Genomic DNA, 21,329 nt, shown 5'->3' with positions numbered 1-21,329 from the left:
AAGAAATAGTATGGACTTAACTTCATTTAGTTGTCCTAATAGCCATGTGAGGAAGGTGATATTGCTGTTCTGATTTCCTTGAAAGATAACAGAAACCTAGGCTTAGAGAGTGAAGGGATTTGACCAGGGTCACATGATGAGTCATGGTTAGAATCGGGGATAAAATGCTGGGCCTCTAATTCAAACCCTTTCCTCTCCTGCCTAGCTTACGTTTGTTAGCAATATCTGCCACTCATTCACTTTGCCAACATTAATGAGCATTTTTTTTCGTCAGGCACTGGGAGTACAAGGATAACTAGAGCAGAGTTCTCAGGAGCTCAGTTCACAGAAGGGAGAAAGCCCTATGACGCTAAGTTACTAAGATCCTCAGCAGTGCCAGGGTCGAAAGAAGGAACTTTGGGGGCATGGAGGAGAGCCATTTAACTTGCTCTCAGGGGCTCAGGGAGGCGTCCATGGAAGAAGTGATATGTGGGGACGAGTCCTGAGATAAAAAGGCAGGTCTCATTAGAAAGGAGCTGAAAGCCTGCTTTTAAGAAGAGGAAAGGGGAAAGGATTCCTTCCTTCTCTACGCCCTTCAGAAACACTTTTGAGTAAGCCTCCCAAATATTTTGATGTGCATACATACAAGTATGTGCTTGGGGTTCAGAGCCTGCATTCCCAAATACAAAAACGCATTTTTGTTTTGCCAGATGTAGGCTTAAGGAAGACAGGAGGATTAGCAGGTTTGGAGAAAAAAAATATGAGTTTATTTCTGGGTATGTTCACTTTGAGATGTTTGTAGGAAGTTCAAGTGAAGATATACTGTTGTTTGGCATAAGAGTAGTGGTCTGAAGCTCAAGAGAGAAACCAGGGCTGGGGATGTTCATTTAGGAATCAGCATCATCCCAGAAAGCAGTGAAATCAGCGTGTGTAAGCCGAAAGATGAAAAGGCCAAAGCTTGAGCCCTGAAAAATGTCAGTGTTTAGGGGGCAAGCAGAAAGGTGCCCTCCAAGGAGACCAGGGAGGACTCACTGGAGAAGTAGGAGGAAGATAAAGAGAGTGTGGTATTGTGACACCCAAGGGGACATTTCAAGAAAAGAGAGCTCAATAGCGTAATGTTGCTGTCAAGCAGAGGATATTTGATGACACAGGTACATTGGATTTGGCATCAGGGAAGTATTACCAGCCTTTCTGAGAGCAGTTTCTGTGGGATATGGGTCATGCTCTCAACTGAACAAAGGGGTGGGGGTGGAGATTGCCTTTTAGAAGCTGACCTTTGAACAAGGAGCCACTTTTTCTATCAGTTTCTCTGAAGAAGAGGAGTGATATAGTGAAGTAACTGAAGAGGAATGCAGTGTTCCGGTGATGTCAAGGTGGAAGAGGGCATTAGCACTCCCTGATTGGATGTGTCTAGCAGACAGGGAGGGGCAGTCAGCTGAGCAAGTCTCCAAGGTGGGGGAAGGGTGGTAGAGTCTAGGGCAGGGATGAAAGGATTCCTCTTCCCTTTTGACAGGGAGAATGCAAAATGGCATCATGACTAGGATGGGTGGTAGGAATCAGGACGCAAGGATAATTTTCAGCATGCTCTGTGTCAAGCATTGCACCATTCACACACATAAACAAATTGTTTCAATCCCAATTTTACACGTGGGAGAGGGAGGCTCAAAAAGTCCAGGAAGTTTTCCAAGGCCGCAGCTGGTGGGCAGAACTGGGACGGGAACACAGGCTGTCCAGGTGCGGGGTCTGCTCTCTGACCACATGCTCTTCTGTAGGAGGAGGCAAGGCTAGTGACCCAGGCAAGAGTCAGAGAACTTCAGAGAGTCGCGGCAAGAGGTCTGGCTCAGGCCTCTTCGTTGCCTTGGGTTGCCTTCTCCCCAGACTGGCTCTTTCTTCCTACATTATACAAATCAATTCACTTTGATCCTTGGAAGTCAAATATGTGTATGTCAGGGGTGTGAATATTTGACACCTCTTCTTCCACTGTCTGTACTTATCATCTCAGAGTTATTTTGTGTGCTAGTCAATGTTTTCAAACTAGAGTTTTCAAATAAATTTTAAGGTATATTTATTTTTTCTATAAGAATTTACATTTTTATTTATATTTTAAGGAAGTCTTAGAAAATCTTAATGTAATTATATTTTGGGTCACCTTGTAATTAGCCCTTGTCCCACAATTACAGGCCCCATGTTGTATCTGTATTTATAATTCTGTTGTCACCAAGAACCCAACTGTGTTTTTTGATTTGGGCTAGTGAGAAAAGACCAGAGGCTTCATATAGAAATAATATATCCATACAAAGTGAAGGAAAAATGAACTCAGCAACTATATAGTACTGGGTGCTGTAGGAGAAAACAAGGATATAGGAAAATTCTAGAATCTCAATTGTGCTTTCAGAGAGATTACAGTTTATTTGAGAAAATGAGGCTAACATAAATAAAACCAGTTGGCATGTTTGCAGGGCTTAAGTGGCTATGGCTTTGTTAGGGTTCTTGAGTAACAATGTGAAGAAAAATAAAATTTCTTTTCTTTCCTAGACCCAGGCCTAGTGCTGACAACCCGGCCCCAGCACAAGGGGCCATAGCACCGCACAACAGCATTTTGATCCTTTGCCTTGTTCCAGGGCCTGGGGAGTCAAGACAACACTCCCCTTCCTTCCCCATAGATCCCTGTCCCTTAGCATCCAGTGGGTGGCAATCCTGCCTGCCTTGAGTGCCTTGAAAAAAGATGAAAAACTGTCTTCCGCTGGGAAGTGATTACTAAATATCATTAAAGCTCTAGCTGGTCTGAATGCAAAAACCCAGAAGAGGTCATAGGCTTTCTTGTTACGTGTGCCTCATGGATGCCTTCCTTTCCTATGATTACAACCAGTGCTGGAGTACAGGAGGAAACAAAACAAAAGCGAACAGAATTGTTTAAGTGGACGGAGAGGGCAAGAAGACAGACACCTTTTACTACCAATAGAGGTTTTAGAAAGAAAGAATTTTATTTAGAATGAAAAATATGTGGCTTAGGCTGCAGGACAAATGATACATCCTGTTCCATTCAAAGTCCCCTACTTACCTTATCACCAAATTGAATATTGAAACTTGTGTGTTCATAGTCATGGGAATGCAAAGTACAGCATAAGGAATAGAATCAGTAATATTGTAATAACCATGTATGGTGCCAGAAGGGTATAGACTTATCAGGGGAATCACCTAGTTAAGTTATATAAATGTCTAACCATTATGCTGCACACCTGAAACAAATATAATACTGAATGTTAACTGTAATTGAAAATAATTTAATAAAAATAAAGGGAACTGTGTGTTCAGTTGAGCCATAGGAATAGAGGGGAAGGTGAGTGGGTGGGTAGTCCCACCCATGTTCCCATCTCAGAGGAGGTGGGAGGAGAGGGTCACAGCTGGGACCGAGGCAATGGAGAAAGAGTAAAGAGAGCATCAGTTGGGACATTGAGGACAGCCATCCCATCCTGTCCTGTCAGTGGCCTGACAAATGTCTCTGAGTCTGACCGAGAAGCAAGTTGGAGTTGGGCAGTGCAGGCTCTGGTTGGGGAGAAGGGGCTGCAGAGTCCCCGTCTCCCACAGGTTTGATGAGGCACCACCCAGTATGTGTTATCGTTGGAGGATCCAGGGCATGTTAGAGTCAGCACCAGAGTGGCAGTCTTCATAATGCAGATTGTACTGCTCAGCTTTTAAAGAGTAGAACTCATTTTCCCAGAGGGGATTAGGCTGAGAAATCAATTGACATGCACAAATCCCACAGGAGACTGATGCTCAGGCTGGAGTGATGATGTATTAATTGGCAGTGGGAGCATGTGACCAACATCAGCTCCCAACACCAGACACACTCTGTGTACACTCAGGAGGTTATATTCCAGGTTAGAAGGCTGCTAGATGAGTCCCAGGTTTAAGTAGAGGAATTGAATATTCTTGAGCAATAACTTTATGAATTGCCTTTTCCAAGCTAAGGATATGTCTGATTAGCCTGAGAACAACAGTCTCATGGACAATAATTTAGAAGTCTTATTACATTCCTTTTTATTAAGATATAATTGACCTATAACATTATATTAGTTTCAGGTGTACAACAATGATTCAATATTCATATATATTACAAAATGATTACCACATAAGTCTAGTTAACATCCATCATCACACATAATTACAAATATTTTTTTCTTGTGATGGAAACTGTTAAGATCTACTCTCTTACCTTATATGAGTTGTGGCTCATTTATAGACCATCTGACAATAGTTATGATTTGGAGTGCTGCATTGCAGAGAAGATTTGAGGGGGGCGCCTTAGTCTTACATTATAAGTCTTTTCTAACAGGGTAACATTCTAGGATGATTTCCAAAAATGGTCAATGAATAACTTTACATTAACTTTTATTAATTTCAGCTTCTTAGAGCAATATCTTTTCTCCTGGTATCATAATTCTGGTGTACCCTGTATTTGATGCTTAGCATTTCAACATTCTGAGTACAGTTTAGAGCAGAATAAAAGAAAGGCCTTGAATTAACATTGCCAAGTACTGTGCTAGAAATTCTGAGATGCTCAGTGAGGTAGAAGAACCTTCATTTTGTACCTTAGGAAGTTGACCTGAGGAAGGGTCAGGGACTGGCTAAGGACACATGAGCAGAAATAGAGGACCTTGGAGTCCAGCTTAGGCTTGTATCCAAAGGGAGCACTTTGGGATTTCAAAATTTATCTTTCCAGTTGAGGGGTTTCATATAGGAGGTGAGACTAGCTTAGTCCTGAAGAGCAGGTAGGAGTAGAAAGAGGAGAAATATTTCATTTAATGAACAAGTCTGCATTGCCCTGGCTAACCCACCTCTTAGTTTTTATATTCAGTTCTGGCTACAACATTTTAAAAGAATGTGGACGAACTGGGGTATATTTAAGGCAATGGTTCCAGCCTTTAATCTAGCATTGATAATGTGGGTGATCACATTCACAGGAGCAAAATATTCACTCTGGGTACTTTTAGTTTCTTCCCAGACTGTGGCACAAAATGATGTAGAAAGGAAGTTATCTTTAATTCTCAGTGTAGATGGCTATGTATAATTTACCCTTTCTTTTCTTATTGATCACAAGAATGATTGTATTACAAAATCATGGTTGAAATTCACTAATTTAGAGATCAGAAACCAGGGTAGTCATGGAACCAACATCATGTTCTATGAGAATGATTCAAGGAACTGGCCACCTTTAGGTAAGAGTGCTCAGGACGTTGTAGAGAATTTCAAATATTTAGAGGGCTGCCGTATAAAGGGGTCAGATGCATTTTATAAGATGCTAGGAGATATAACTAGCATCATGGATGAAAGCAACGGGACAAAAAGAAGTAATTCAGAAAAAGGAAAACATTTCTAAGGTGACCTGAGAAGATGGAATGACCTCCCTCATTAGGCAGTGAGCTCCCCATTGCCGGGCTGTTGGAGCGACGGCTGGGCAGGCAGTTGTTACAGCTTGCTGCTAGAGACTCTCGGGCTACAGGTAGGGGCTGGACAAAATAGGCTTTAATACACGTTTCATATTTTAAAACTAATAATTTTTAAAACTATTTATTGGCTTTCCATTATGTATTGAATACAGAACAGAGTTTTTAAAAAACTTGTTTTATTTATTTTTAGAGAGAGGGGAAGGGGGGGAGGAAGAGAGGGAGAGAAACATCGATGTGAGAGAGACATTGATGGGCTGCCTCTCTTCATGCACACCAACTGGGGACTGAGCTGCAATCCAGGCCTGTATCCTGACCAGGATAATGCCCAACCAACTGAGCCATACTGGTCAGGGCACAAAACAGAGTTTTAACAACCTGATTAATAAAACCAACAAATCAAAAACTTTAAATTGTTGGCCTATAGGAATCCAGCCATTTATTTTATTTTCAAAACTCTAAAGTTGAAAACATCTTGGCTTCTAAAGAGATTACAAAGTTGGTTGTAGGTTATTGATTGTGTTTGAAAAAAGTATCCTTGAAAAGGAAAACTTTTCAGGAACCATTGCATAAAATAAGGGAGTCCTTGAGAAAAAGGGGACTTAAGAATAGAGGAGTCCTTGGTATTTGTTAAGAGTTTATTTCCATCCCTGATAGCAAGGGCATGATAAATGATTATTGAAGTATGCTAGTCATCTATTTGCTGTCTAAGGACTTAGGATGTAAATGCCATGGGAACATATACACTTATATCTAGAAAGAGTATAGGAAAAGAAAGGCCAAGTTGTGTGAGGTTATCTTTCTCTGTGTGGCATTTCCTGTTTGTGTTTAACTTGGAGCATTTGTATGAGACCTGCTTTGTTTGTATTAAGTTACCTTTAGCTTTCAGGTGTTTGTAGAACACAAATAGTATTTTTAAACCCTTTCCCAAGGATATGTTTATTGATTTTAGAGAGTGAGAAAGAGAGAGAGATCATATGGTTGCCTTGTGTACCCGCCTCAACCAGGGATCAAACCTGCAACCTTTCTGGTGTACAGAACAACATTTCAACCAACTGAGCCACCTGGCCAGGGCCACAAAGAGTATTCTTAACTTCAGATCTTATAATGAACGTCATAGTAATAAATTTTTACCATATGGATTTTTCTACCACTCTAGTAGGAAGCAGTAATCTTATTCCATTTACTTTTAGAAATTCATGAGATATATATGTATTGAGGTTTTGCCATAGCAAAGCAAATTTTGGTTAAATATTTGGGTTTTCTTCCTTATAAGAAAAATTTGGAAAAGGAACAATGAAGAAGGTCAGTGACCACTGAGAAAATTTCTTAGCAGGGTAGATGATATCATGCTAGAAGAGAAAAAATTTGAAGAATAATTTTCATTCCTAACACTGTCTTCCATCTTTATATTTCCAACAGTGAGCAGAGTACTTAGAGTCCAGTAAGTATTCAACAAATGTTTTGGGATGAATGACTTTTAGGAAAAGGAAAACTAAATTTCAGTTATTTCTATTACTGAGCCCATATCTGTGTGACTGATTGAAAAGCAAAAATTCCGGTCATCATCCAGTTGTTAAATATTTGGGCTGCCAAATCATTTATTTGATTGATGTTTATGCCTTTAGAATTGACTGAGTGCTTTGGCTCATGGTAGACACAGCATGAGTCATATGCTGCAGTTCTTGTCAGCCAATGGTTGCATTTCCATGAATAACCAGTTGACTTATGTTGGTCACATCAAGTACAAACATAAATCATGACAGAACTTGGGCCTTTTCTGGCTGGAATGATTTCTTGGCTTTTCTCGTGTTAATAGCACTGAATACTCAATGATTGAACAGCATTTGCCAGCTGACTAAAGAAGTTTCCTACCCTGAAAAGATCTTGAAATGTAATGTAAAACAGAGTTGGCCAGTGACTGTGGGTTCATCTAAGTGCAAGTGCTATTGCAGAACATGGAGGAGAGTGACTCACCACTGAGAGAAGCTGGGCAAAATTGGAATAAAGTAATACAGTAATATTTTTTTTTAGGTTTCTAGTTGTGGGGAACAGACTTTAAGGTGGTTTCCATGATCTCTGCCTCCTGGCGTTTATGTCTTGTATAATCATGTGTCCATAGGATCTGGTACATTTCTGAGCAGTAGAATATGGCTAAGGTGGTGGGATATCATTCCTGTGATAATATTACATGGTATGAGGCTCTGCCCTGCTAGTGGAATTGCTGGTGGAATTGCTCTAGTTTTCCTCTCTTTGCTGGCTTTGAAGAAGTCAAGATGCTGAGAGTCCTACAATGGCAAGCACAGGAATTCTCCCAACAACCTGAGGGAGCCTGTAAGATGCTTTCCCAGCTGAGTTCCCAGGTGAGACCAGGCCTGATTACAGTATTGCAGGGGCCCCCATCTAAACTGTGCTGGACTTCTGAACCACAGGAAGTGTGAGGTGACCAACATGCATGAGTTTAAGCTGTTAAGTTTTGGGTGGGAATTTGATATACTTCATAGAAAACATACATACTAGTCATTGTTCTTACCTAATGCTGACTCTGATATTGGTGTTCTGGATATACAACCATGAGTCAACCGGAAGATGCTATCTCCCCTGGATTAGCTACATAAGTAGTGAATTCTGACTTGTCCAACGCAGAAAGAAAAAGAATGAAAACTGGTTATGGAGCCTATGTTCATATTGTCAAATCCTTTGTATGTTTAAATTATTTACTAGGACATTTGTGTTTAAAGAAAATAGAAATATTACTGAATTCTCACACATGTGGTTAAACCTTGGATTGGAATTTATTGGTCACCATTGTTGCTCCTTCTTTGCGCTTTCCTGGTTTCTCTGTGTGTGGACGATACTTCCCTGCCCCACTAATGTTGGGCTTAGCCATACAACTTACTTTGGCCAATGGAATGTAATAAAAGTAATAGCGTACCAATTCTGAACCAAGGCTTAAAAGGTTGGCAAATGTCTGTCAGCAATTTTGTACTCCTGTCGTACACCTTAAGAAAAGCACGCCCAACATAGTCTTTGCTTTTTAGCTTAGATTTCTGAGTGAGAAACATCCAGAACACATGAATTTGACCTACTGCTTGATTCCAACCTGTTCCAGCCAGCCCAGAGGTTTCAATGAGAAGTGAATGTTTTTGTTATAAGTGTCTGAGATTTAGGGATTGCTTGCTATACACACTTATTGCAAGAATAGCTGAATAATCCAAAGTTTGAAAACTCTATCATATTAGATTTTAAATGAAGCTAGCAATTTTTAAATCCCAAACCACAGAAGTATAAGTAATAGATAAACTAATTAATTGGTTTTTTCCTCCTGCAGCTGTCTATTTGGTCTTTATTTGGACAAGACCTTTTGGAGGAGTGTTTCCTACTCATGTTCTGTTTAATCCTAGTATTATTTATATGTTTACTGGTATTCTGTGAAACAAGGATTTTATGTTCATGGAAGATGAAAGAAGACTGATAATGTTTATTAATGTTTACATTGAAAAAAAGGATTCCTACTAAATATAATCTAACCCAGTATTTTCTAATCTTATTTGACCATGGACTATTCATATCACCCCCCCACCCCCAAATAAGAATTCATACCGGAGCATGTGCTCACCTGCTGGCCATGCCATATTATAAACAGGTGGTATGCATTGGAGAACTGCCCTCAAAACTTAAGTTTATTAGACAGATACCACAGAAATCATTGACTAGTTTATCTCTCCAAGAGATATCACAAAATCTGGGTAAGGAAGATGCCCAGTTTAAAGCAGATGATAATGAAAAGTCATTTCATTGCAAAGTCCTAGATCTTCAGCCAAGTTTAAGAAGTTGGGCAAGAAGTCAAGATCATGAGGACTCAGTCCCACTTGTTCAAGATGTAACTGTCTTATTTGCACCCTGTGAATGACTGATTCAAGTCAGTACAGAATATGTGGTTCAAACTGGTTTGAAACTGATGATTTGAAAGTCTGACAAGTTTGTAGGTCCTGAGCATCACTGGGTAGAAGTCCATAGGAAGCATGTGCTCAAACACATGGGATTAATAGTATCTCCAGCTGTCACTGAATTTTCTTGGGGATGGATGATTCTTTTGATTTATGGCTTGAAGTGGGGTTCTTGACTGCTAATAAGAACATTTAAAATGAACAAATATCTTACAACATGAAAAAACTTTTAAAACATTCCCCAAATACATTAAAGCTCTAATTTGGCAATGGGAAGTGATTTTTCATACTCCCTCAGGGCTGTATCTTCAGACTTCAGTCAACAATTTCTGATAGTGTAATATTTGCCTCTTGATGATATTCAGGATTAAAGAGAAATTAAAATGGGGGCCACATTTTGAATATATTTCTAGACTGAACACAGAGTCACACAACCAAAATATAGAACTGCCCTGATTTCCCCAAAATGTTGACTTGGACCTTAAACAAAACTTAAACTTTCCTCATGCCAACAGGACTTTGCAGCTTCCTAGCCAATCAGCTACAAACAAGTAAGCTTATGTGATTAAAAGGAATGTAAGTTTCTAATAACAAATCCCAATAAAAACAATGTACTTATTCATGTTTTATAAACTAAGCTGTAACTACTGAGAGTCAAGAACTTCTTAACTGTTTTCTGTTTGGAAGTCTGTTTCTGAGAAGTTTTGTTTTTCACTCAGTAAAATATTCACATCAAGTGAAGTTCTCCGAGTTTTCTTTTGACAGTTTCCTTTAATAGGAGTTCTAGTTATTTTGTTTCAGACATTGGGAGCTGGGTCTATGCTTCCAGATGGGAATGGCAAGGCAGTCCTAGCGCATGTGGCAAGTGACTAGAGGAGCCTTACAGAATGGTTTTGTTGGACAAATGAGATTAGCATATTAATCAGGGCCCTCAAACCCAGTAATGCAATGATCTCGTTTGCTTATATAAACTGATGAAAACAACAGTGGGAGAAATATTTTAACACCCTCCCTTTTTTTGGTATATGAGTGCATTTTGATAAAATATAGGAATGGCTATTCCAGAGCTCTGAAAGTTAAAGCCAAATGTTCTGTCTCTGATTTCCATGTCTGTTTTCATGTGCTGGTTCCTCCTTGTTTGCTTACTTTTTCTCATCTCTGAAACAGGGAACTGTGACGAGGGGACTGGTTATAATGTTTCTTGATAAACCTTCATAAAGCAATGTGCTGTTGCAAGTAATGGGCTCCATTCATTATTAGCCCAGTTGATTTTCATTTATACTTGGATCTAACAATTAGCTTGAGCAGGTGTGAAGGTGATGGAGGGGCTGGGACACCCAGAGGTCAGCCTCGGCTGGATGTGATAAATTAACCATTATTATGAGCAATGATAGCAGTTCTTTACGCTTGTCAGCAGCAAACAAAGGGACAACATATCTCACATAAGCTCACTGTTCAGAGGTGGGTTTGCTGAAGGAACAGAGTTTCCTTCTAGAACCTACAGACAGATGGGAGGGAGGCAAAGAACCCACATAAATAGAGGTGAGGGAGCCTTGAAGGGATGACTTGGTTGGTGGAGTGGCATGTGATGTCCCCACTTGGGTCATTTTGCAATGCTCACCCATTCCAATATGAAGCAATCAATAGCCTCTGCTGATGATGGAGAATCCACCTGTGCTTAAGGATCACTAAGGGGCAAAGAATGTGAATATCAATAAAACAGATGTGGTTTTTTACAAAGAGTGTAGGTAGCTACATATTTTCATATACCAATCAAACAGTATTTTTGAACAATTCCTTATCACTGAATATGTTTACATTCAATGGAAAGAAAAAGTTAATTGACATCCTTCAGTTCTCCATCTGTACAAGCTTTAAAAGACTTCAACAGACTTACAACTTAGAAAGAAGGTGCATTACTGTCTACAGAAGACACTAGATCCTATTTAATCTAGACCCAATGTATGTAAGCATCCTGCTTCTGAAACAGGAAATGTTTTCCCACTTAGTTACACCCTGGTATGGAAACTCAGCACACCCAAAGGTAAAATAGTCACATAAGGGAAAAGGTGATATTGATAATTACTATCTACATACTGAAATCCCATAGATATAGTTTGGTTTGACGAAGTTTGAGGGACTATTATGGACCAAGTATGTTCCCCACTCCCAATTTATATGTGAAAGCCCTAACCCTCAATATGACCATATTTGGAGATAGGCTCTGTAAGAAAGTAGCTAAGGTTAAATAAGGTCATAAGGGTGGGGCCCTGACCCAAAAGGATTAGTGTCCTCATGAAAAGAGACACCAGGGAGCTCACTCATTCTATCTCCATGCAAATGCATGGAAAAGCAATGGGAGCACATAGTGAGATGGTGGCTATCTAAGTGCCAGAAAGAGAGCCTTTACCAGAAACTGAATTTTGTAGTACCTTGATCATGGGATTCCAGCCTCCACAAGTGTGATAAAACAGTTTTGCAAATATCTGTTGTTTAAGCAGGTCTGTGGCATTGCGTTATGGCAGTCTAAGTAGGCTAAGACAGCATATAAGTGGACTTAGTTGATATGAGCTTTGTTTTAGAATGATTAGATTGAGCCTTCAATGAGGAGCCATGATGTTGATATGTATAATTCTTTGCTCTTGGGCTGTTAAGACCATGTAGATTTTTTCCAGAGTCTTCCTGGGGGGTGACTGACTGGCACCAGGGTCCTCTAAGCTAAGTGAGGTATAGCTAGAGGGCAGATCTCAGTTTAAACATGTTCTCCCTACTTTGTGAATGGTACATCCACCACGACTGTACCAAGCAGTTTTTAGTCTGAGTACCCTTTGATCTACCTTCATTGGGAAAAACAAACAAAAAAACTTTCAGTCCTCTATTGGGGTGGGGTCTTATTCCATGGCCTGGATCTTGGAGTCTAACTATTTCTTAAATAGCCTCTAAAGAAATATCCCTTAGCTAATTTCCCTCTTTATTCTCATCTCCAGATGCTTCCATTTTTGAGTCTTTTGAAATTTCTGTGATTCCTGAGGGTGTGATACTCTTGAGGTATCAGAGCTTATATCCTATATCCGGGACAGCAATGGTAGAGATGGGGGTAGCTGAACATTGACAGAAGACCCATGAGATCCAGTTCATGTCAAACACAGAGGGGATATGAGGCTACATAAATAATCATGCAACAAGTTAGAAATAGCTGAGAAGAGAGCTTTTGAATAATGGTAATGCAATATTTGAAAGAAGAGTTAGTGAGTTGTTAGGAGGAGAAGAAATATAAACTAGTAGGATACAGGGAAGAAGTAGAGAAAAAAATAAATGCAGAAATCAAGACAAATTGGAAGAAGTAACAAACAATGTGGAAAATACTGCTAAGAATGCAAAAGATAAAGGAAATAAAGTAAACACAATGAAATAGAAATAAAAAAATTTTAATTACAAGAAAATGAAAGACACAGAAGATATACAAGGGAGAATCTGGCAAGCATGTAAGTATAGTACCCAAAGGGGGGAGTGGGGACACACACACACACACACACACAGAAAAAAATGGTACAGAACAAATATTTTAAAACATAAACCAAGAAAGAAAAATACTTGAATCTATACATTAAAATGTCAAACTGTGAACCAAAGAAAATTGACCCAGGTGATCAACACCAAGAGAGATCCTAGGAAAGTTATTGCACTTCAAAGATAAAGAAAGAGTCATTGGAAAGACTGCATTGTGGGTTGGAGAGAAGGTTTCACTTAGATGAAAAGCATTTGCCTGGGATCAAACTTTTCCACAGCATCTTTCAACACCAGCAGGTTTTAGAGCACTACTTAGAATTTCCTCAAGGAAAGAGTGAGCCAGCCACACTGTTCTTCTAATATGAAAGCAGAATATGCAGGAATCCAAGAATGTTATGTGCTTTGGGCACAAAATTTAAGAGGATGCCAAAAATCTCTATAATCAAGGGTAATATTTAATGCAATATTTAAATAAAATTAACGGGAAAATCTATGATAAAATATCAAAGTTTTAAATAAAAACAGGATCACTATTACTGGTTTTTCCCCCCAGGCTCCAATATGGCTTGGCACAAAGCATTGTCATGAGCTCTTACTGAAGAAACTGCTAGAAGACAAATTTTAGCTAACCAGGATATGACTAGACTGAGTTGCAAAGGATTGGAGGGAAGCACTGAATGTATTAAACAGTTAATCAAGACTGAGACTAAAGTGAGGATTAGAATAACAAAAAAATATATAAATATTATATATCCTCTTATAATTAAATAAAATATCTATTAATCAACAATTGAGTCAAAGAGTAAGTATAAACTGAAATGTTGGGATAGCTAGAAAATAATGATTATACAAATACTACATATCAGAAACTATGAGATATGACTAAAGCAATTCTTGGAGAAAAATTTATATATACATATGTACATGTACGTAATATATATATATATTATAAAGTAGAACTGCATCCAACTTAAAAGTAAAAAAAAAGGAAGAACAATAAGTGGAAAGAAAGGGGTCTTCTGGTCATGATGGAGACATAGGCAGACATGGTTCGTCTCCTTGCACAACCACATCAAAATTACAACTAAATTATAGCACAACCATCACTAGAACCATCTCAGATATTGAGTTGAATGAAAGTCTGACAACTACAGAATTAAAGAAACCACGTCCATCCAGACAGGTAGGAGGAGCACAGGTGTAGACCAGACTGGTCCCACATCCACATGTGGTGGATAAAAATTCAGGAGGGATATGTCAGGAGTGAGGAGTCCCAGCCCAGACTGAAACCCACAGCCCAGGGCTCCAGTGCAAGGAAGATAAGTTCCCATAATGTCTGACTACAAAAAACAGCAGTAATTGAGTCACTGGAAGAAACTTCTGGAGTCCCAAGCAGTTTCTCTTAAAGAACCCACACACGGACTTACTCAGACTCATTCCCTCTGAGCTCCAGCACTGGGGTAGCAACTTGAAAGGCACCAGTGGCACAAAGGGAGGAACTGAAGTGTCTGGCATCAAGGCAAGAGCTGAACAACAGCTTTCTCCCAGACAGAAAGGCAGGCAGAAGCCATTGTCCCTTTTTTGAGCCCCCCCCCCCCAATTACCCATTAGAGCCACAGAGCTGGCAGGCAGATGCCATATCTGAGACTCCATCAACCTGGCCAACAGTTTTCCCCACCCTGGAGATGCCCTGAGGCTCCATCTCACCCAACTTACAACTGTTAACAGTAGCTTTTCCATATGAATGGCTGGTTTTGGCTCCTGCTTCACAACTTCCTAAATCCTTTTAAACAAACAACAGTCAGCCTTATTGATATCCCAACCCCCATACATATTGCTAAATGGCTGCAGGCCTGGCACTGCCAGCAACCAGCCTAGATTAACAGCTTGGCTTTGCCTGGGACTCTCCAAGCCCAGCACAAGTAGCAGCCATCTCAGATTGCTTTATTTTTCCGGCACGGTTGCCCCAGGCAAAACACAGGTTGGGCTGATCTTGGCCTGCACCACCTGAGAAATCCCAGGACCAGCACACTCTGTAGACAACTACAGACTCTGTCAGAGCACCACAACCCTGCCCCTGCACAGTGGATCCTCCACGGAGGGCGGACGTTGGTGGTCAGTTGTCACAACCAATCCTTGCAGCTGACTGGCCTGGGTAAATCCCTCCCACTGACCTGCCAACAGCAATCAAGACTCAACTACAAGAGGAGAGTAGTAGTCCCTCTCTATATCGCGGTTCACTTATTGCAGCCTCACTGTATCGCGGGATTTTAAAAAATATTATATTTGATTGTTTATCACGTATTTTTTGCTATATCGCAGGATTTTGCGGTACTGTATATGTATGTTGTTAAAGTTATGTAGGTTTAAGAGTGTAGAATATGTTTAAAAACATAAATAGTGTTTATAAAAGTGTGGAAAAGGTTAATAAGGCAGTGGGAAAGGTTAATAAGGGAATGAAAACAGTTTATAAGTGTGTGGGAAGGGTTTATAAAGCCGTAAATATATATATAAATACTAAAATAAATGTAAGGTGCCTACTTTGCAGGGGGGTCTAGAACATAATACCTGCGATAAGTGAAGGAAGACTGTAAATGCTTTAGATATCACATATATCAAAAATACATTAGGGGTATTTTGCTGGATTGAGTGGCTGAGTGCTTTCACTGAATATAATCAGACAATGGGTTTGGGTTGAACAGTAGGCAGGATATGGATTAAAATGCTTAAGGCAAACCAAAGTACTTTGTTTACATTTTAGTTAACTAGAAAATATGATTAAACAGATTGATTGATTTCCTAGCATTATAATATTTTTTTCACATCAAAATCATGTTTTATTGTACAAAATTTAGATCAAGAAAGAGGTGAAAAAATTTTTTAAATCATTTAAAATAATCTCTGCTAGCCTTTGGATGTCTTTTTGTAGTCTGTATATATATATAACATATATATATATATATATATATATATATATATATATATGTTAAAGACCATAAAAAATGGTCCTACTTTTTTATGACTTGCTTTTCATATAATAAGATTTTACATACTAGCATTTCCAATGTTAGTTAATATTCTGGAACATGGTTTTTAATGACTCCAGTGTATTGCATTGTGTGGATGCACCATAATTTATATAACTAATTTTGTAGTCTTAGACATCTAAGGGCAGCATTCTCCAAAGCACTTTGTTTAATTAAAATTTTCCTATATTTTGCTTATGATGAATTTAGTTTCCTCTTTTTTTTTTTTTTTAGGTGTCCTGTAGAATTCTCACACTGACTGAGAAGAATGTGATCCTTGGTCTTGTCCTATAGTGGATCCAGTCCCAAAGGCCAGACTGTAAATGTGCCCTCCTCATTTTCCTCCAGCATGGTAAGACCAGTCACCATTGCATGTATCTCCAAAAGCCACTTGAAAAAATGGTTTTGCTTGTTTAGATTAGACTGTTGTGAAGATGCTTTGAGATGTTATGGCAGCACATGTTAAAAACTAACTTTAGTGAGGGAGCTCTAGGCAAATGATCTGTTCTTTTTTCATTGTGGGATAAGGCCATCACTTTTGGAAAGCTAGGCAGGAATTTGGCAGGGTAAGAAGTACAAACCTGGCCCAAGCATTCTGAATCAGGAGCTTGGTCTCAAGTTTTACAAAATGATGTGATTTTAGCCCTGGCCAGTTGGCCCATTTTGTTGGAGCATCATCCTGTGCACCAAAAGGTTGCCGGTTCAGTCCCTGGTCAGGACACATACAGAACTCAACTGAAGAAAAAAAAACCAAAAGGCTCAACTGATGAAGGCATAAATAAGTGGAACAACAAATTGATGTTTCTCTTTCTTTCTCTCTCTCTCCAAAATCAATAAATAAAAAAAAATTTTTTTAATATGTAATTTTAGAAATTCAACCCTTTCATTACATTTTCAGTGTTCTTTATCAAATGATATGTTGCATAAATTTCCACTTTGACTTTATTTTAGAAAATGTACATTTGATTTATAGTGTGGGGACTTCATTAATTTTGTTTTAGTTATTGTAATGTGATTAAAGCTAGACAAGTTATGGTCTATCTCTAGTTTCTTTAGAAGTGAACAAACTTCCTTCCCTGATAGCAAATATAAAGATTCCCAAGCACATTACATAACTTCTCTTATAAAAGAATAATATATTACTTATAAATAATTCTTTTCTGTGTTTTACATGGTCTCCTGAGGCTTATTGGATGATTTAATTAGCTTCCTGTTAGTTTCTATATATATTATGCAAAATAAAATAAAATAAATAAAATAGAGATTCCTTTGAAATATTCTATAGTGAAGTTTTGGCTATTACAAACCAGTGAGGTTCTACTTTGTATCCATCTGTACTTATGTGTATTTCTAAGTTCTCTTGTCCAAGATTTTTCTGGTGATGAGGGGGTGTTCAAGGTGTATCTTGGAGTGTGTGCTAAGGTCAAGCCATGAATAAACTAGAACATCAAATGGAGAAATAACAGAAGTCAAAATGGAAGCCAGAGCAGTGATTTCTGAGGTGCCCAGAATATTGAGAGCCAGAGCATTTGCCCCCCTTCACCCCATGCCATGTGAGTGTAACATTGAAGCCAAAGGAACTCTTCCAACTTCCCCTCTCCCACCTAACTCCCCTTGAGAACTGGGATGATGTTATCTCACTGCATCCCCACACCAACTGGGGGTGCAGCCCCATCAAATAAACTTGAGCATATAACATGACAAAGAGAAGTGTCCAGGGATTTGCCGAGAAACTCACCCTCAAGGGCAAGGTAGCTTTGTCTCTGAGTCTGGCAGCCAGCCAGCCAGGCTGGGTCCATCACAGTGGTACTGGCCAGGCCAAGAGAATGGACTAGCTGTGAATTCCAGCAGGGAGGCTGCCAGGACACCCAATAGGGGCACATTGTCCTGGAAACCCAGAAGGAGGAGCCAGCACCTGTCGAGTATGTGTACGACACCACCTTCTCCAGAAAGCCAGGTGCTCTCTTACAGAAACAGCAAGAAGGAAAGGCTGACAAACCGAATGTTTTCTAAAAGGGCTGATAAACAATTAGTATGGACTTAGCTTTAAACTCAATTAAACATTTAGTTATTTTTTCCCTCAATAAGTAGTGAATGGGAGCTTGTGAAGGAAAACATCAGCTGTAGGTGAAACAAAGAAGTTATATTTTCTCTCCACTTCCGAATGATTATAAGTTAAATTGGTGGTTCTAACGTAAAGCACCAGAAATGGACTCCCTTCATTTCTTGGATCATTTCAGTCTTAGGATATTAGTGCTATTCATTAATTCTGTTATGCCTTTTTTCCGTAAGAAAAATATTAAAAGTTTTATCTGAGCTGGTTTTCAGTGGTAGAAGTAAACCCACAAATTCCATGGTGACCGATGTTTAAATTCTTATATACACATTTTGAAGGCAAGGAGATACATTGTGGAAGGAATGTATGAAATAATTATAAAACTAGTTTAGAAATAAGAATGGCGATAGATAACTCTTGAATAAATACCATAAAAGGTAAAGGCAAAACAGAACTCTTATCAGATACTTATTTCATAAAGTTGAAAATTAAGTTGAAAAAATTTGAAAATGGAACAACTATTAGAAGGGAATCAGAGAAAATACCCGATTTAAAGCACATCATTTTAAATGTATACAGAATATTTGATCTAGAGTAAAAAAAAAAAAAAATATATATATATATATATATATTTCAGAGAAGGAAAACTCTGACTCTAAAAAACCTCCGCTGCCTTGCGGCATACCTCTTCAGGGGAAAGGCTAAGGGAGTAAACCCCGACAGAAAATCCAGAGCCGGAGTCCCTAAGGCGGTTTGACGTTGTAGTCAACACCGGCAACTCCTGCGGCGCACCTGAAGCCAAGCTGTATTGACTCCGTCTTTCCCTTGGACCCTTCAGCTGCGAAGAGAGGGGGGGTCTGCTGCATGGGCAACAGCAGACCCTCCATATCACCCTGCCCAGGCTCTGTAGCTTCAGCTTCACTGGAGAGGACACTCCAGCGTCATCGCAAGATGTCGATTCAACACGGGAGGAGACAGATACCGTGTCACTCCCGAGTCGGACTGCACAGCCATTCTCGGTGGTGCAGATAGACTCTTAAGAAGCTACACCATCGTCTCTCGAGACGGACGGCTGCCGATACGATATATATATTTAAATCTATTGACAGCTAATAGCTTTAGTTTTTAAAGTACATAGCCCAAGGCACCTGGGATGTGTTCCTTTGCAAAGCTGATTTGTTTGCTAAAAGGGGAGATTTGGGCATGGGGAATAATGAGGTCAGACAATGTAAGCTAATTAGAAATTGAACAAAGAAGGCAATGGAGATGAATTTTTTAATTTTCATGGCAAATAAGTCATTATGTAGATAATTATTCAGGAACAAAGAGAAGCATTTCACTCAAGCTGTCTTCATTCCATTTCTAGGGATTTCCATCTCAAAAGCTCTATCAGCAGGTAAAAGCTGTCTTCGAATTTAGACACCAAGTCTGTCCTGGTGAAGGTTGAGGCAGATGGAATCTCAGCAGCTCATTTATCACTTGTTGGGATGATGGGCCCTCTCAGCTCTCAGTTGTGTGAACGTGGTGGTGAAGGACCAAAGCTTGTGGATTCAGTCCCAAAAGAGTTAATCAGCTTTACAAGGAAACAGATTATCTCCTGAAGTCCATATACCTGTCATCTCTTCAGACCCCTTGAAATCAAATTCATTCACAGGTAGAGGGAGGAGGAGAGAGTGGGTGACTCAGAACTCCTAGGAAAGCAACTCAAATTACATTTACTATTACTAAAATCAGCTTCAAGTGAGAAAATACTTGTAAGCAGATCATTTGTTAACCCAATCAGTGCATAGGTTAAAGGGCTTTGATCATTATAACAGTACTTTTAAAAATTCCATATTTGGGAGCTTTCCCATGCAGTATTAAAATAATGCAGGCCTTTGTGATGATGCCAGTCTGTAAAATCCCAGAGTAACAAAAGGCAAGACTGCAGATGGAAAAATGTAAAGAAAAAAATCCAATTGTAATACTGTCATTACAGCAGTACTTCAATTGCATTTATCTGTCAAAACTTTCACCTGCCTGTCTCACGTATAGACACAAGAGATGAGTGAAATCCAAGAAATAATCCACTATGGAATTTGCACAGCCAGAATGATCTTGGGGAGCCTGTTTTAAATGACTTCTTTCTAAAGCACTAATTTCTCTTGTTCCTCTGAAATCACTTGATGGATATTATCTAATAGCATGTTGGTGCCAGAAGACTTCAGAGGGCTACTTGTTTAAAATAACTGTGTTTTGGGTGTGAACAGTTCAGTCAATTGTATGGTTTCGCCATCAGGTAGCATATTTTAATCCTGGTGGACCTGAAAGGCATCTACAGTTTGGCTTTTACAGAATTTAATTGTATTCATGCCCTACAATTTAGGGCTTAATTGTACAGTATCTGTTATCTGCTAATTACTTCAGGTGTGTTCAGCTGCCTCTACATAGTCTTTCTAGTGCCCTGAGGGTAGATGCCAAGTATTACTACTTTTGAGTGCTTTGCATCTCCTAGTAAAAGTAGTCTCTTAATTTGATTTTCAAAGTTCCTCAGGGAACAAAATGTGTGTGTGTGTGTGTGTGTGTGTGTGTGTGTGTGTGTGTGTTGATATATATATCTCCACAGTGATTATTGCTTTTTATAATTCAAGGACCATCTATATAATGCAAGTGTTTTTCTTTTTTTTCAAGAAAGTATGATTAAAAGGTGTTTCATTTTAATCAACTAATTATATCGTCATCTCTCTCCTGTAGGAATATTTCACACTTTTCCTGGCAGAGAGTTACTCAGCTCTTTTGGACTACTTCTACTGAAAGGTGAGTGTATCCATTTATACTCATTTGCTGCAAGTTATAGAATATCCAGCTAGTCACACCGCAAACTCTGGGTTCCATTGACAGAGGAGAAGAGGTCAGGAATGTCTCTTGGGTTGGCCAGCTAATACGGTCAGCATGTCTGCTTAGAAATCAAAGTTATTTCTGTTGAATAACTGTGATTATCAGTGTATGTACTTCCTCTTATTGGCTAAAATTTTAACTCCCTAGAATTTCTGTCTGTGAAAATTCATTCTGACTATTTGAACTGTATGGAATGACATTATTCTTTTTTCTCCCAGAAAACTCTTCAAATATTTCTTAACAGCTTTATTGAAGTATAACTTATAATACCTACTATAAGTGTATAATTCAGTGATATAAGTGAATTTAAAGTTATACAGTCATCACCACAATCCATGTTTAGAGCATTTTCATTATCCCATGCAGTGCCTTTGTGCCCCATTATAGTCAGCCCATAATTCTGCACCTCCTACCCTAAGCATCAAGCAGTCACTTATCTGCTCTCTGACTCTAAATTTATTCCTAGGTATTTTGTTCTTTTTGA

This window comes from Furipterus horrens, unplaced genomic scaffold, assembly GCF_987537825.1.
Source record: "Furipterus horrens unplaced genomic scaffold, mFurHor1.1.pri manual_scaffold_3, whole genome shotgun sequence".
Taxonomy (NCBI): domain Eukaryota; kingdom Metazoa; phylum Chordata; class Mammalia; order Chiroptera; family Furipteridae; genus Furipterus; species Furipterus horrens.
Note: the sequence above shows the minus strand (reverse complement) of the source record.